Consider the following 16,974-nt stretch of genomic DNA (forward strand, 5'->3'; position numbering starts at 1 on the left):
TATAGGGGAAGCATCTGATTTTGCGGCACTGCTGCCTCCACAGCTGCTTGCTTCCTCTACAGCTAGCTCCATCCACAACACTGATGCTCTGGGACAGCGGGTCGGCATTAGCCATCCCAAAGCAGTAGGTTGTGGGCTACTGTCTGGGCACCATGCATTAAATGATCCTTATGTTTGAAGCAAGCTTATTCTACTATGGACTTCCCCCCTGTCCTGTTCAGATGGCAGGAAGTCTGACTGTTGGATCGGTGGCCCCAACACCTCACCAATGAGCACTTTGCTACAAGAACATGGCTTGCCCAAACACAAATGCCTAATCCACAGTCCCTCTCGCAGCAGTAGCGGAGGTCAATGCTCTGCGAGTGACAGTAGACTGTGCATGCGTAGTTAGCCCATCTGTGCTCATTCGTGAGGTGTTGATGCAGCACATCCAACTGTTGGACATCCTGCCATTTAGGCGAGATGTGGAGGGGAAGCCCATGGTAGAATTGGCTTCATAATTAGGGATCATTTGTGAAAGCAGATAAGAGCATCTTATTATACACCTGAAAATCATACATTTGGAATTTAAATAATAATTAAAAGTGAACCAGCCTACTCTTCTTCTTCCTGGCTCAGATTTACTGACTATTGACTCGACTGGCTACTACAATGATTCTTCACTCCTGACTAGCTTATCACTATCTTAGGTTTGTGCCATCTCGGGGCCTTTAATTCTGGTTTTCCATTTCAAAGTGTATCTAAACCCCAAAACAATGTAATATTTTACAGCTTACAATTCTTAGATGTGGTGACTGCATTGGGTTTCTTTTGTCAGGCTCAGAAAAGATTTAACAAGTACAGAACTACTTAGAAATGTGTCCTTGTCACTTCATGTGAGCTGAAAGGAGCATTAACAATTAGATTTTTGTAAACTACTAGTTCCATGAACCCACCATGCATTAGAAATGAACAAAGGCAAAGTCCAGTCCTTGCAGCAACCAAGGCTCCTACCACAGATATCATTAAAGCGGTGGTTCACCCTCCTTAACATCATTATACCATTACATTCGGCATCGTAGCGCGAGCTACGGTATGCCGGTCTTACATTTTTAATCCCCGTACTCACGGTGCTATGGATCATTGAAGATTCCGACTCCCGCGGGGAATGGGCGTGCCTATGGAGAGGGAGGATGATTGACGGCCGGCTCTGGCACGTCACGCTCCCCGAAGACAGCCGGAGTAGGTCTCGGCTCTTCACGGTGCCTGCGCACAGGCTATGCGCAGGCGCCGTGAAGAGCCAAGCCTATTTCGGCTATTTCCGGAGAAGCGTGACGTGCCAGGGCCGGCCGTCAATCACCTTCTCTCACCATAGGAATGCCCATTCCCCGGAATCTTCAATGATCCATAGCACAGTGAGTACGGGGATAAAAAAATGTAAGACCGGCATACTGTAGCTCGCGCTACGATGCCGAATGTAATGGTAGAAGAATAGGGTGAACCCCCGCTTTAAGGAGTAGTTGTAGTCTAAGGCCGGCCATACACAGTTTGAACCGTTATTGATCAGTCTGGCTGTACCCAAGTTGATCAGTCTGGCTGTACCCAAGTTGATCAGTCTGGCTGTACCCAAGTTGATCAGTCTGGCTGTACCCAAGTTGATCAGTCTGGCTGTACCCAAGTTGATCAGTCTGGCTGTACCCAAGTTGATCAGTCTGGCTGTACCCAAGTTGATCAGTCTGGCTGTACCCAAGTTGATCAGTCTGGCTGTACCCAAGTTGATCAGTCTGGCAGTACCCAAGTTGATCAGCCTGGCTGTACCCAATTTGATCAATCTAGCAACTTGGGTACAACCAACCTGCCGGATTATCTTGCCACTGATGTACGTTTGTTTTTTGATTTAGATACGCTTGAACTCTAAATGCGCATTCTTAAAAAGACCCTTGCTATTCCTCCCTCTCTTCTAACACCTGCACTCGGATACTGTTGAAGGTATTTTCTTGTAGCAATCCCTAAATAGCATTTTAAACGCTGTAAAATTGTACCTATTTTTCCATAAGCTTGCCCAGATATGACGAGTCTTCTTTCCTAATTGGCTAGAAGTTTTTTATTGTCTGACTGATAATTCACTGCCTAATCACAGCACTAAGTTAGTTGTAAAAGTAATTCCAACCAATCGAGAAAAGAGACTTGGCAGACTTTCTACACATGCACAATCGAAATTCCTGCAAATTTGACTTTGGAAGGTAAAGATGACTTACAGTTTCACAGCTTATTATCTAGGGCAGGGTTTCTCATCTAGGGTTCCTCCAGAGGTTGCTTGGGGTTCTCTGAGCAATTCTGCCTCTCGGATAAGCTCCCACTGACACCATTGATCTTTTTAGCTATCTGTAAGGAGGGAGAATTCCTCCCAATTGACCACAAGTGTAAGAAACATCATTCCCGCTGACCATCACACTTATCTATTATGAGTTAAGACCAGAAGGTTATTTGAAGGGTTCATTTGTGTTGAGAGAGGCTTCTTTAGGGAGTGCTAGAGAGCTGTGAAGGAAGCAGAGGAGAGCTCACAATGGCCTTTTTGCACGGTATGGAAATGGCAGAGGTAGCAGAAAAACAGTTGGGTCACTTTAAAGGCTGATCCAAGTAAAGCTGAGATTTAAAGCAGGGCTCAACCCAGATTTAGTTTTCCAAAACAATTAGTCAGTGAATGCTGTTAGTATCGTGTGCCCTCAGCTAAACTGTCAAGCCATTAAATGGTTGCTGTCATAACTGATGACATGTGCAGCATTGTGGTAACTGCAGATCAAACAGTTTAATATGGAAACTTTCTTGACTGTAACAGATGAGTTTTTTTTTAAACAATAGAAACAGATAGGAGGGTTTAGATCCACTAATAGTGTGATTGGCAATTTGAACATACTGGCCTTTGGTGTCTGAGTGAGAGATCCTTACCAGAATTTCCAGTACTTTCCTGTCGTATTGACCATTAGAGCTTTAATGACGGCGTCATGCTTGCCTGATGGATTCTAAGTACAGTACTGTGAAGTGAACCAAATGTGGAAGTGGCAAGTGAATTACAACTTGTTTTTGTCATGGCCTTCTATTAGGCAAACATGCAAGGTTCAGATGGGAATTCCCTTTATCAGCCTTTGAGATATGAAAATGCAGTGTGGGATTTGACCACCTAATGCAACCCCCTAAAATTAATTACCAATGAAAGATTTAATCTCCATAGACCCAAAGAAACTCCAAGCTTGTGTGTCACCTAAAGATAGTAGGGTCCATTATTATGTGGGGGAAAAAAATATATTTGGACAGTGACAGAAAGTTAAACTTTTTGCTCTCCACTGCCGCAATGATTTTAAAATTAGTTTTTTAGGTTGGCATACATGTAAACTTTCAGCTTGAAGTCCAGGTGTCCAACTAAATATTTTTTCAGGCCCCTTTTACATGAGCAATCCCCTGTCTTTTTTCAGGTGGACCCCATCGGACCGTCCATTTTCTCTGTGGAGCGGTGGGTGTAAACCGACTTGTGTCCATTTGCACCCACCTACCTCTGATCCGGGAAAAACAGAAGGGGATCTGTTCTCCATCTGGCCGGATCCGATCGACTGTCCATAGAGCAGAGCCAGCTCTGTCCGCTCTGCATAGGCGGAATGAACACTGACATGTCATCTGCCCACTCCACTCAGCAGGGGTTCAGTGGACTGATCCACTGCTGAGAAAAACTGATCCAGCCTGTGTGAATTGGGCCTTGGCCATTTAGGAATTGCAACACTTTTTTTGCATTCTCTCACACACCATGTTTAATTGTGGTATGCTTCAGATCATGAGCTGTTCTTTTCCGCCTCCCTTCAATTCCTACTATTCTTCTTTACGCTAATCATGATTTTAGGCGCCCAAATCATATTTTAGAACTTGACATGATTTTTTAGGTTTATTTATTTTTTTATAGCTAAAGTCCAATCTGGCCTTCTAGTTGGTACAGTGTGGTAAACCATTTCTTTGATTCACAAAGTCTTCTCTTGATGGTAGATTTTGACAATAAAACTCCTACCTCCTGGAGTGTGTTCTTTAATTCGTTTAGCTGTTGTGAAAGGGGTTTATCTTCACCGTGAAAAGAATTCTGCAATCAGCCCAGATGTCGTCTTCTGTGGTTGTTCAAGCCTTTTGTTGCTGAACTCTCTAGTACATTCTAAATTGTGGATTTGGCCACTCCTAATGTTCCTGCACTCTTTTTGTCTTCTCATGCTAAAGATGGCCAGCTTTCCTTGCACTGACAGCTCTTGGTTCTCATTGAGGCCTGTTTCACATGGGCTTCAGCTTGTATAAGAGCAATGTGGACAGCAAGCTTGTACAAAGCATTTGCGGAACTTACAGCAAGCTGCTTTGAAGTTCTTGAAAGTACCATTTAGCTCAGTTTTTAAATGTTGATTGAAAACTGAGTATTTGGCTGCTGCTAGCAGATTTCAGCACTTCTAAAGACCCCATTCACACTTTATTTTGAACGTTTTTGCTGTCGCCAACAGAAACCTGTGTAAGGAGTGGAGGGATGCTAGAAAATGAGAGGAGCTGCTGTTTGAACAGAAAACGCCTGAAAAAAAATGCTAATTTCTCACTGTTCAGGCATTTTCCATTGAAGTCTATGGGGACTTGTGTAACTTTTGGAGTGACAGGCAATTTGCTACAGGCGACAAAACGCTCAAATGTGAATAGGGACCATTGAAATGAATGGGATTTTGCTTATTGAGCATTTCTGAGTATCGAACTCAGTATGAACGGAGTCTAAGTTTGCAGCAAGAGCTTTCCAATGCAAATTCCACACTGGAACTGTCCATAGCTGGCCCTTTAACAGCTTGTCAATCAACTATTCAGTTACATTTGACCTCTTGAATAGGAGGGAGTTTTGTATACATATACTGTACGATGTACTTTCCTTTTTTTTATATATATATATATATATATATATTTTTTAGCATGTGCCCTACTGGAATGTAAATACCCTTTAAGTTAAACCTGGCAGACTGCACTTTAAGCCCACGCTTTTAATTTCTGCTCTACACCATAGAGCCACACCATATAAGAAATTATATTCATAACTTTTACTACGCTGCAAATCCATTAAGTGGCCTTGCTTAAGTAGCCTTACAAAAGAAGAAAAAAATACCTCCTGCATGTGCCTCCCTTGAGTCTTTCCATCCTTTTGAGGCAAAATATTTTATAAGTACAAGGGGCATGTGCTTGGAATCCTGGTGTGCTTTATTTCTTCCAGTGTGGTACTTTTACCTCTTTGCAGGAGTTTCCTGTAGTAAAGACCGGTCACTGCTCCGTTCTTCTGGTGCAAGGTGACTGGTCTTGTATCTATGCCTTCCTGTAGTGTCTGCCGGCATTCTATAGAGGGCTCAGCCCTCGGCACAGAATGGGTGGCATGGAGATGTCACTGCCACTTTTACAGGCTGATTAACTGGGTAAGCAACAGTAATTGGTGCACATAAAGTGGATGTATATTCTGTGTGATTGAGCCACAGCTAATCACATGGTACAGATGCGTTGTGATTGGCCCTACCTGTACCATGTGTTCGTTGTGGCCAATCACAGCGAGCAAATACTATTGTACACAATGAATGGAAGCCATCCATCATGTACAATTGTCATGTGATTGGTCACAGCGTTCACATGGTACCAACAGCGGAAAGGTACAGTGGACACAGCGGGTGGTATATTGTGCTACAGCACAGCCTAGGAAGGACGTCCTGTGACATCCACCCAGAACGACGAATGGTCCCGCCCAGTCATTTGTCCATAGGCGGATGGGAAGCAGTTAATTTCGTTTTTTTTCCCCAGGAGTCCAGCTTTAAAGGAAGGCATTTTTAATTACCTTTTGGGACGTAGGCGATCTGTTCTGAGTGCAGAGCCCCTCCCCCTGTCTCCCAATAGGGACCTCTAGTGGCTGCTGGAAGCGTCTTTTATGGCAACGGAGGATGGAAACACATCCTCCATAGGAAGCAAATATTGCTAGTTTGAACACATATCACTCCAATACAAAAAATGTTATGGTAAGGATGCAACTGCATGGACTTGTCTTTTTTTTCAACCTAACTATGTAACTGTGCAGTTGGCCTTTTAGAAATTTACAAAAAATGTCCACTAAGTAGCAAACATTGATTGACGTGTTCATAGATGTTTTCCACTTTTTTTTGTGCAAATCCACATTAAATATTGTACCTAATCCACTTTATGGGCAATCAAATCCCTCACTTTTTTCCAGCTATTGCAGTAATGGTCTGCTTTAGAGCCACCCTCGTTCTCCACTATGGGTGCAATCTCACTCCTTTTATTGGGCATCACTCCATGTAACCAGAAAATGATGAAAAAGTGGTGATTATGTCACCGCCCCTCCAGTCAGAGAATGCCTTGTATTAAGGAAAAAAAAAATACAAGGCAGTTTGTGAATGATGACAATGCTAAGCAAACAGATGAGAGATGAATACTTGTGTTGGTTCAAGCTGCGCCAATGTAAGTATGCAATGAAGATCATACCTGGAGTTCAGCTTTAGTGAAATGTCAGTAGAAGGAACGCAGGCAGGCTGCGTCGGTACTCAACCAAAAGTTTGTACAGTGGTATTGATGTTTGGTGTACAGCTTCCATCTTCCCTTCACTTCCCCCCCCCTTTACAAAAAACATTTATGTCTAAAGATTATAGGAAATTAAGGCGCAACTCTGGTCGCTCCTGTCACGGATCTTGGTTGTAGCTGTCTGGGGGGCTATCATAACAAGATATCGTTTTTACAACCCTTTTCTTCTTGGGAATTCTATGGATGAATTTCCAAATCGGCAGGAAATTGAAGAATTATTTTTTAAAGTAAATTTTATTTATCGTATATATTTTTTTTTATTTTTTTCCTGTGCCTGCTATGTGAACTTGTGATATCGTAAAGGGGGAGCTTCTGTAGCCTTTTATAGACAAATGTTTGTTTACACCAGATGACGTCAAACCTGTTTCTAAATGCAAAAAAATTACATTTCAATTAGCCTATTTCACACCATGGTGGTGCCTAAGTACAGCATACTGCATTTTTTTTTTTCTCTTGGAGCACACATACCGTAAATGCAATTCAGAAAAAGGTGGCCTATTAAATTACAATGCAAGCTCACTGCTGATTTTGCGTAAATGCATGTAAACTCGCACGTGGCACTGCACATAGGAACGCAGGGATTGTTGTATAAACGAGCCCCTAAGTGACAGAGCAGCGACGTGTATGTGCTGAGCAGAATCTTTGGTTTCTTTGTTTTTGTCAGTTTTGTTATAAATCAGTTCAGTTCTCTGGGGGAACAAAATTATTTCCCTATATACGTCTGGTATGACCCTGCCACTCTCTGATAACTAAAATAAAGAATTCTGTATTCTACCTTTCACATCTTGTTTACATTTATTGAGTACCCTTTGGTATGGTGTATTTGTAAACTGCTGCACCATATTTGCCAAATTTGTGTGAATTTATGATGTAAACCCTTTTTTAAACAGCTCCTGAGAATTACTGGTGAGTAATGTTACTTTTTATTCATTTTTAAATGTAGTCGTAATATTTCTTGTGGCCTCCTGTATACTTTGGTACATGAAAGTTTGTACATAGATGTGACATAGATGGAAGCGCTGTAAAGTATGTGCGATTTTGATTTCCATGCTATATTAAGGTTGGTAATATGTTAAAGCTCTACTCCTAGCGCACACTTTAGGTATTTACTTATATTTACGTGAAGTAAGATTTAATTATTAAATGTCTAAAGTGGTCTAGGTCTCTCTTGCCTAATTTCTAACGCTCATACTTGGAAAAGGAGGAGCTACTTTCTGGGCCTGTCGAGCAAAAAAATTGCTTTGCAAGGTGTATATAGTCTATAGCTGGCCATAGATGGTTTGAATGTTAGCCGGTCTCTGCTGAACCGGTTGAGATTCAATCTATGGCTTATTGTACCCAAGTCTTGGGAACAACCAGCATGTTGGATTTTTCATGTGATTGGCCACAAGCAATAGCTGTGTTCCTGTCAGGGACAGCTCCTCGTGTTGATGGGGGGGGGGATCACGTAATTTTTATTTCCTGCAACCTGTTTTTTCAGGAAAGAAAATTGCACCATCTATTGGCAGCTTTACACAGGACAGTAGAGCACATGTATGACCTCATTCGTTGTGCAGTTACAGGCCTGGGTGGGTCCTAGACCATGCAACCTAGCAAAGGTGTTTGGGATACAAGAGCGGGATTATAAATCTTTTGGCAAGTGAATCCATGCACATGTATTTTTGTAGTAAAATTCACGTTAACGTAATTACTCCATATAGGTTTCATCTGGTTATGTGACATTGCTAACTATTGTAATATACAGGCATTTCTCTATATTAACTTGCAAATACTCTGCAGACAAGTTTTCAGCTCTGTGCGCACCTTTTTGCTTTCCATAATGCTATTCGTCTAACAGAATTTTAAGCGCTGGCATCCTAAAAATTTTGGACCTCTTTGAGAGTATGGCGAGGCTCCATTCCTCTTTAGGCAACAGGCTGGGGCATGAGAGGTGACCAGTCCATATTGCTAAGCTGACATAAGTGAGGTCCCCCTACTTGCTATGTGGTTTGGTAGATGTGTGTAAATTACAAGAGCGGCAGTATTTTAGGCAGATAAAAGTTAAACTGTGATTTGGGCAAAGTTAACTTATCACTTTTGGACTGTAGTAATATACGTAAGGCTTGCAGCCCATTCATGCAGCAAAATTATAATGTCTTAGGGGAAGTCCATTGTCTGACTGATGTGGACTTTCTTGAGCCTCATACACACTACTACTATTTATTTTTTCCCCATACAACCCAGCGGGTTAAAAACAAAAAAACTGACGGCTCAGGCCGAAGCCGCTGAACTAACAATCCAATGATAGTACAGTGATCACCCCTGTTGTGCCATTGTGTTCTGACAGGGGCACAGCCCCCCTCCCTCCCAGTCAGCTCACTCAGCTATTGGCTGAAAATGCCGATAGGCAGACCATTTTGGTCATGACCCTTCGAGAGAAACTGGCCGAACCAGATGTCATACACACCCAGGTTGAATGTAGGCCGGTTTCTAATGAATTGGCCGATGCTGCCCGACATTCAGCCCATGTATGGGTCTTTAATCTTACCTGCACTGGAGAGAAGAATGGTTATGAATTTCAGCATAAGTGCATCAGATTTCCAAACTAGTAGTCTTGCTGGCTTGGTAGAAATTAAAAAATTTAATTTACACTTTTCTAGTGTTGTTGAATTGGTTTTATGTATTAGATAGTATGTAGGAACGGACTGCAGTGGTTCTTTTTTGTGGAGAACGCCCTTAGTACCCATATGAATAGCTGCATTTAACCCAGACAATATATCTAGGAATGAGGTGGACCCCAACAGTTCGTTACACAGACCTTGTTAGGGGATGTGGTCATTCTGCTGACACTAATGCTATTTCCCTATTATTTTTTGGCGTGTTGACCACACCTCTTGCTTCCCTCCCCCACTCTGTGCCAAGTTGGTCATGCATGTTTATATAACAGCAGGCCATTGGTAGAGCAATGAACAATGCACATCCAATTGCTCTCTGATGATCATCCTCAATGTTGCAAGATTTATTGATGTGAAGGAAAAAAAATGGTTCAAATCGGCACCATTAGAAAGTTCTACCTCCACCTAAAGATCAATGAGAGACAAGCGGTTGCATATAACTCATAAATGTATTATAAGAAAACAACTCTGGGAATTGACTCTAGCTGTTAGCCTTAGCAAGCAGTTGTACTGTTCATTTTTTCTGTGTGAATATGTGATTTAAGTGAATGTGTTTTTTTTTTTTCCTACATTGATAAGAAACCTGAGTAATGCACTGTATGTGATGAAGCAATTAGATTTTGCAGTTCACTTTTTGTGGATGACAAAGATTCAAGTCCCAGCAGTATAAAAAAAAAAGGGCCCATAGTTACTACTTACTGTGATTTGTAATTGACAGATCTTGGATTAACAAACTGTAATACACTTCTATATGTATTTGGGAGATTTGGAGTTGTCCAAAACCGAGTCTTCTTTCTTTATATACTGTAATTCAATCATGTTTTTTGCAATAAAATGTGTATATTTTTCAAAACAATTTGTGATATATCTCTTTCGTAAAGCATGGATTTAATATTCAGTATTAAAAGGCCTTAAAGTGACACTATTGTCATTCATGAAGTAAAAAAAAAAAAACGCTCCCCCTGTAAAGAGACCTCATATTTGCCTGTCTCGCAGTCTGCACTGGCCATCCTTATGCTTTTCAAGAGCAACTGAGCATCTTTTTTATATTGCATGCTTCAAGGTTTGATGCTTTGGTCCCTGCTAGCCTCTACAGCACTACGGGGCACAATAGTAAAGTAGGGGCCAGTGGAGGGAGCCATGATGCTTGATGGGGAACTGTGCATCCAGCACTCCCGGTGAGGGGGTAGAGGATTCTCTGGCCACTGCAGGACAGGTAAGTATAATGTCTCTTTACAGGGAGGGTTTTTTTTTTTCTTCCTGATTTAACAAGTGTCACTTTAAAATGTATCGGTCAAATTTTTTTCTTTTTGATAATATGGAAGGAAACCCTTACATAGGTTGAAAAGACACAAGTCCATCCAGTTAAACCATAAAAAAATATAACATCATACAATCCCATATATCCAATTCTTTACCCACAGTTCATCCAGAGGAAGGCAAAAAACCGCAGCAGAGCATGATCCAATTTGCTACAGCTACCCTTGTCCGGTTTTAATTGCTGTCGGTGCCCACTTCAGGGAAATGTTGCCCTCCCTATTTGAGCTGGTGACTGTTGTCACCAAAACAAAGTGACTAGATATTCATAATTTTACAGTTGTAATTGTAAAATTATTTTCCAACGGGATACTTGTCTGTCTATGAGATGTCTATGAGAACCTCACCTCAGAAGAATGATTTCTTCTGTTGATTATTTTGAGGCGGAATTTGAAGGGAAATCTTTAACAAGACCCAGACAGAAGCTAAAAAAAAACTACCATGGGTTTTAACCGTTCCCTACTCCAAACAAAAGTTGCTTTATATGTACTTTAAATCTATTGTGTGAATCTACTGCTGACAATTACGTTTTCAAGCAAATCTAATCTATACGTTTTTAGCTAGTGCCTGTAAATTGCTGTCACTAAATTTAACTTGCCCCTGCTGAACCCCCTCCAAATGAATGTTCTAACTATTCCAGGAATAATGCGGGATGCAAACTTTCTTTTTTTTTTTTGAATGAAAAAAAAAAAACATACAGAATGCCATTGTTCTTTCGGACAAGGTAGCCTTACACGCGGGCCAAAAGTTGGCTGGCCCCTGATCTGACCATTTTGTGACCAAATTTTGGCCACTGTGTGCCCAGACTTACTTTGGCACACCCATACTAATTCTACAATGCAGTGCAGATACCTTGCAGCTGGTTGCAGACATCCACATTGCATCGTGGGATGGTTTGCCCTGTGGAAACCAAGAAACTGCTAGCAATGAATCAGTGGTTCTGATGCACAATGGAGGGACTTTAACGTTGGCAGCATTATGCAGTTACCAGATAATTCTAGAAGCTTTCAAAGATTTACATATTTTACCTATATACAGGTACAGACACAAACATTTTTTGCTTTGAGACTACAGAATATCTGCAAACATTAGGATATATGAATGTTATTTATGTACATAACCATACACAAATGTAGCTCCCCCTCTATGAAGAAGGCAAGGGTCCTCTCACAAGGGCTTGTCCGCTTGCTCAGCGAGGGATCGATCTGCTGAGCAGGCAGATGACAGGGCCCTGCTCTCCTCTATGGGGAGAGTGGATAAAAACGCATCGCCTGTGCATTTTCATCTGATCCGCCAGACGGATGGAAAATAGGGTCACCATCCATCTGTCTGGATTTCACAGATGGGATTGGATAGCAGCGGGTGTCAGCGGACATGTCTCCTCTGACATCTGCCACTCCATAGGAATGAATGGAGGCTCCAATCTTATGTCGGAAAAACTGACCTGGTGGACCTGATCGGAAAGCCTGTGTGAAAGGACCTTAACTGATTATTAAATATATTTTTGTTTTGGCTGAGATTTTGAATGCCTTCAACTTTTGTGGCAGGCTAGACTGCTGAGATGGAAGATGAGCTTGTACAATATGTACATGTATGCTGACTTCTAGAAGTACTTCTAACATGCCCCAGATGAAATGGACCTTCGGAGCAGGCAGCCAACACCCATATCTTTTAGATGTGGCAATGAATATAGATGTTGGATGCTTCTGTACCCTTGGGCTGGTCCCATTTGAGAGGAAATACTTGGCTGCCTTATTTGCCTATTATAATTACAGCCCTTAGGCCACCCATAAACATGATTTTAACATTGCCTAGTTTGGTGGATTGCATTTGGCTCGGGTAACAATCATAAGTACCCCTTTGCTTAACATCCATAGGAAAATTCATTCTCAGAAATATTGCCTGCCCATCATTGTTTACTCAAGATACAGCTTGTACCAGGGTGTCTGTTGGGTGCATTAATATGCTAAAAAGTTGAGTCTTAACGCCCTTCTCATGTCCATCATTGACCTTCATTTATACTTAAACATGCCCTTCTGTTTGTAGGAAACTGAGCCAATGGCCAAGCGAAGAAGTCTTTGCAGATTGGGACCCCACATAAAGTAGCGGCAAACAAAGTCGATAAACATGAAGGCATATGAGAAGTAGGTTCTAGATGTGGCAGGTCAGGGCAGTGCAAGTTAAAGCGGTGGTTCCCCCTAAATAACAAGTTTGTACCATTAAATCCAGCATACTAGCGTGAGCTACAGTATGCCTTTATTTATTTTTTTGGCGCCGTACTCAGTTTAATCGCGTAGTGAAGTTTCAGACTATCCGCGGGGAATGGGCGTTCCTATGCAGAGGGAAGATGATTGACGGGCGGCTATGGCGCGTCACGCTTCCCGAAAATAGCCGGAGTAGGTCTCTGCGCTATATGGCGCCTGCGCACAGACTAGGAGCTGACTGCGCAGGCGCCGTGAAGAGCGAAGTCCTATTTTGGCTATTTTCGGGAAGCGTGACACGCCATAGCTGGCCGTCAATCATCTTCCCTCTGCATAGGAACGCCCATTCCCCGCGGGGAGTCTGAAACTACACTACGCGATTAAACTGAGTACGGCGCCAAAAAATAAAATAAAGGCATACTGTAGCTCGCGCTAGTATGCTTGATGGCATGCTAGAAAAAACATTTTTTTTTTAGGGTGAACCCCCGCTTTAAGCTGGCCATACACGGTTGATACATTTGCCTAATTCTCCCATCAACACAAATGATTGTGGGAATCCCTCCTGCCGAACCATTGTAATCTCCCGCTGCCGGGAGAAGACAGTGATTATTGCTAGCGATTAATCGCAGGTAAAATCCTGCAGGCTGGTTGTACCCAAGTGTGGATCAACTTGGTACATTCAGCCTATGCCCATACATGGTTTGAATTGCAATCTGCCAAGATTTGATCCATCTATGGCCTGCCTACAAACCATACCAGTGATGGTGAACCTTGGCACCCCAGATGTTTTGGAACTAAATTTCCCATGATGCTCCACTACAATGCAGAGTCCTGGGAAATGTAGTTCCAAAACATCTGGGGTGCCAAGGTTCGCCATCACTGCACTATACTCTTTTTCCAATCACGATTATGTTATCCAATCGCTGTTGTTTTGTTCCTTCATCAGGACATCCTCAATGACTCTCAAAGGAGTCTGTGAACCTCAATAATAGACGTCTGATTCTACTATCTTTTGAGAATGCGGAGCATTTCAATTCTATACAACAGTAAAAAATGTACTTATTTCCAAAAATGTTTGCAACTTTGCTACTTCCCGAAATTACAGTATCAAAGAATGTGTTGGTCCACTTAACAGCTGTATGAAAATGTATTTATTCACCATTTTTATCTAAGACACGGTTTCAGAGACCAGTTTCCCAAATACATAGTCACCACCCTAATTACCTTTTTCAAGAATGAAATGCTAATGGCTAACTGAGCCAGATGTCTCATTAAAAATTATTTTGACCATGCGGTATCGGTGATCATGTGCTGATAGCCAAGTGTCCACCTGGAAGGTCTGTGTCATTTATTTAAATCTTAAAATAGTTTGCTAAACTCGGTGTGAAGAGGTGTGAACAGTTTTGTTTGTCAACTTTGTTGTGTGTGATACAATTACATTTTTAACTTTGGCGATAAGACCGATCAATTTTCAGAAGCTTTGAATCTGTGCTTTCAATCTCTTGTGAATGTTCTGTTGTGAAAAGTGACTGCCAAGTTGTGCTTGCAGGGTGTATAGTTGAAGAGGTTTTGAGATATTTTGGGAATGGTAGGTTATAAAAGGATGAGGCCTAAGGGCTAAAAGTAGCATGTTCTTCTTTGTTGTGTGTGGATCAGTATGAGTAAAGTGTTTTGTGAATGGAATGGTTCTATATCAAGCACTTAAATGACTGCAAAGATGTCCATCCACAAGCCAATGTGTTTTTTTTATTTATTTTTTTACTCTGGCTGAATGTTGTCATTCATTGATTAGATACAAACGTATTTCTCTGAGCGGATTGTATACCAGAAATGTTCTCCAGTTTTATTCCTTAATCTTATACATTTCACAAACTATGCAGATCTGTAACCTGATACAAACCTGGTCCACTAAGTAAAACTGGACATCTACATAAACAGGGGTGTCCCTCAGTGATCGCAAACTGACCAGTAGATATAGATAGAGGTAAAGACAGAGAAGCATGCAGACCCTTAGTTACCTTCCTGCACTCTGTATTTATCATAGACTTGCACATAACTTAATCTTTGTATCAACTAAATTATTTTCACAGAAGGTAACTTTATACTAATGCATATCTAGAACAGTACAGGATTCATAGACTGTGGGTTATATGCTACTACTGACACTGGCAAAAGCTATGGTGGACCCACCCCCCCTAGTATCATATAACCCCTCCCAATACATGAGGCTTTAATTTATTGCTAGTGTCCTTAGATGACGGATGCCTTTTTTTTTTCTTTTTTTTTTTCGTTTTTACTACTAAATTTTCACCAAATGTAACTACCTCTTACAACTGACACTTATTTCAGGATCAGACAACTTCCTGCTTTCATAGCTCCTTGGCAGTTTCCAGATCAATGACCCTCAAACATGCCTAGGTAACCTTACCTGCAGTTTTGGGGCTGGCCTATGTCTGCTTCAGGCACTGAACCCTGTGTTGGCACTCACCTTGGCACGTGGTGCAACAAATGTAGTTAGCTGCTGGGTGCTATACAGGGCCATGGTCCATCCCCATGGCACCCAGAACCTGAAGACCCTCTCTTAAGGGTATGCCCATTGTGAAAGGTGAAGCATGGACCCTGGGCAGGACCAGCGGTCTGGACAAGGTAAGATGGGGTTTCCTTGTACCACTTTGCATACTGGTTCCTGGGTTTGCATGTTTTGATGGCACACTAGTAATGTACTACATCGCACACAAGCAGTTGATGGGGCACTTGGTTTTTTTTCCCTAACTGTAGTGTCGCACTATTCTGCCTAATGAGTAATGTTAGAACGTTCACCTATTCAAATTTGGTAGTTTTTTAACACTTCGGGACACCACCGGAAGTTTATTTTCTGCTATCGATATAGTGCTCATAAGTCTCTGAGCTGCATCCTTCTGACCTCTTCTCTGCTGACATAGAAAGCTGATTGCTTGCCACACCACCTGTTGCCCAACTGCAAACATGCTGAACCTATTAAACCCAAAAACTATTTTATTTTATATTACAGCTTACCAATTATTACATGTTGTGGTTGCTTCCTGTTTTCACTTGGTGGACTGGCCAGTAACTGGCCTCCGGTGTTAAGAGTGCAACAACTCTGGATGAAGGAGCACACACTAATTCTGCCCAAACAGTAGCACTGCCTGACGCACCTGCCTGTGATACCTCGATTTTTCTCCATTAATTAGGGTAATTGCTACTTTACACTATCGCCATATGCTGATTAATCTGTATTCATTGATCAACTAGCTGGACTTGGCTGTACAGCTGGCCTTGTCACTTTAGAGATTACCTAAACTATGGCCCTAATATTCTGTGTGGATTGGAATGGAGAACCTGATTCATTAGATCTCTACAATGTCTTCACAGTATGGCTTGAAGCCTGGTCATCTAATCCAATGTGGGAGAGATGCCTTTTTTGCATGCCCTTCAAAGAACTTTGGCAAGACCCTCAATACATTGAGATAGCTGCTGATGGGGAAAGGTCCCAAATCCCACCATCCTAAATAACACTTCAATATGTATTTCATATCTCGTACTGTGCAGTTCTCATCTCTGTGCCTCTCCAAGACACATTCCTCATTTACTGTAGGTCTTTCCAGTCATGGCAAACCTTTCTCAGGCCACTGGATTGCTAAAAACCCTTCATGCCAACAGGTGGTATATTATAGAGGCGATGGGGTGGTCTATGGCAGTGTTTCCCAACCTTTTTTGAGCCAAGACACAGTTTAAAATTAGACCTTGTCAAGGCACCCTTTTAAAATGCATAGTCTCGAGGTACCCCATTCTATAATGTAAAATAACTATTCTAATAGTTTTACCTAATGCAGCAACACCCACGTGTAGGACACCCAATGTTTCTTCCAAAGCAAATACTTTTGCACACTTTCACTGACTAAAAATTCCAATGTTTCTCTTCTCCCTCAATTTCTCACCATCAGTCTGCTAATGTGACTCCAGTGCTGAGGGAGAAAGGTAGAGGAAGGTCAAACAAGTGTGGAGGTGACAGACAACCTCTTCAACTGATGACATTAGAATGCCAGTGTCTAGAAATTCATAATGGTGCACAATGAAAACGTGGCTTTGTGTAATTAAAAGGCAGGCTTGATCCACCTGCTGTATACAATTTTTGATCATTTTTAGGCATTTTTCCAAGGCACCCCTTA

The 16,974-nt window shown here is 41.8% G+C and overlaps 1 protein-coding gene across 1 annotated transcript in view; it reads left to right on the plus strand.

Annotated features, from left to right (window-relative positions):
• CCNT2 (cyclin T2) overlaps positions 1-16,974 on the plus strand; it is an 81,908-nt gene that overhangs the window by 35,387 nt on the left and 29,547 nt on the right. The window lies entirely within an intron of this gene.

Source organism: Rana temporaria, chromosome 6 (genome assembly GCF_905171775.1).
Source record: "Rana temporaria chromosome 6, aRanTem1.1, whole genome shotgun sequence".
Taxonomy (NCBI): domain Eukaryota; kingdom Metazoa; phylum Chordata; class Amphibia; order Anura; family Ranidae; genus Rana; species Rana temporaria.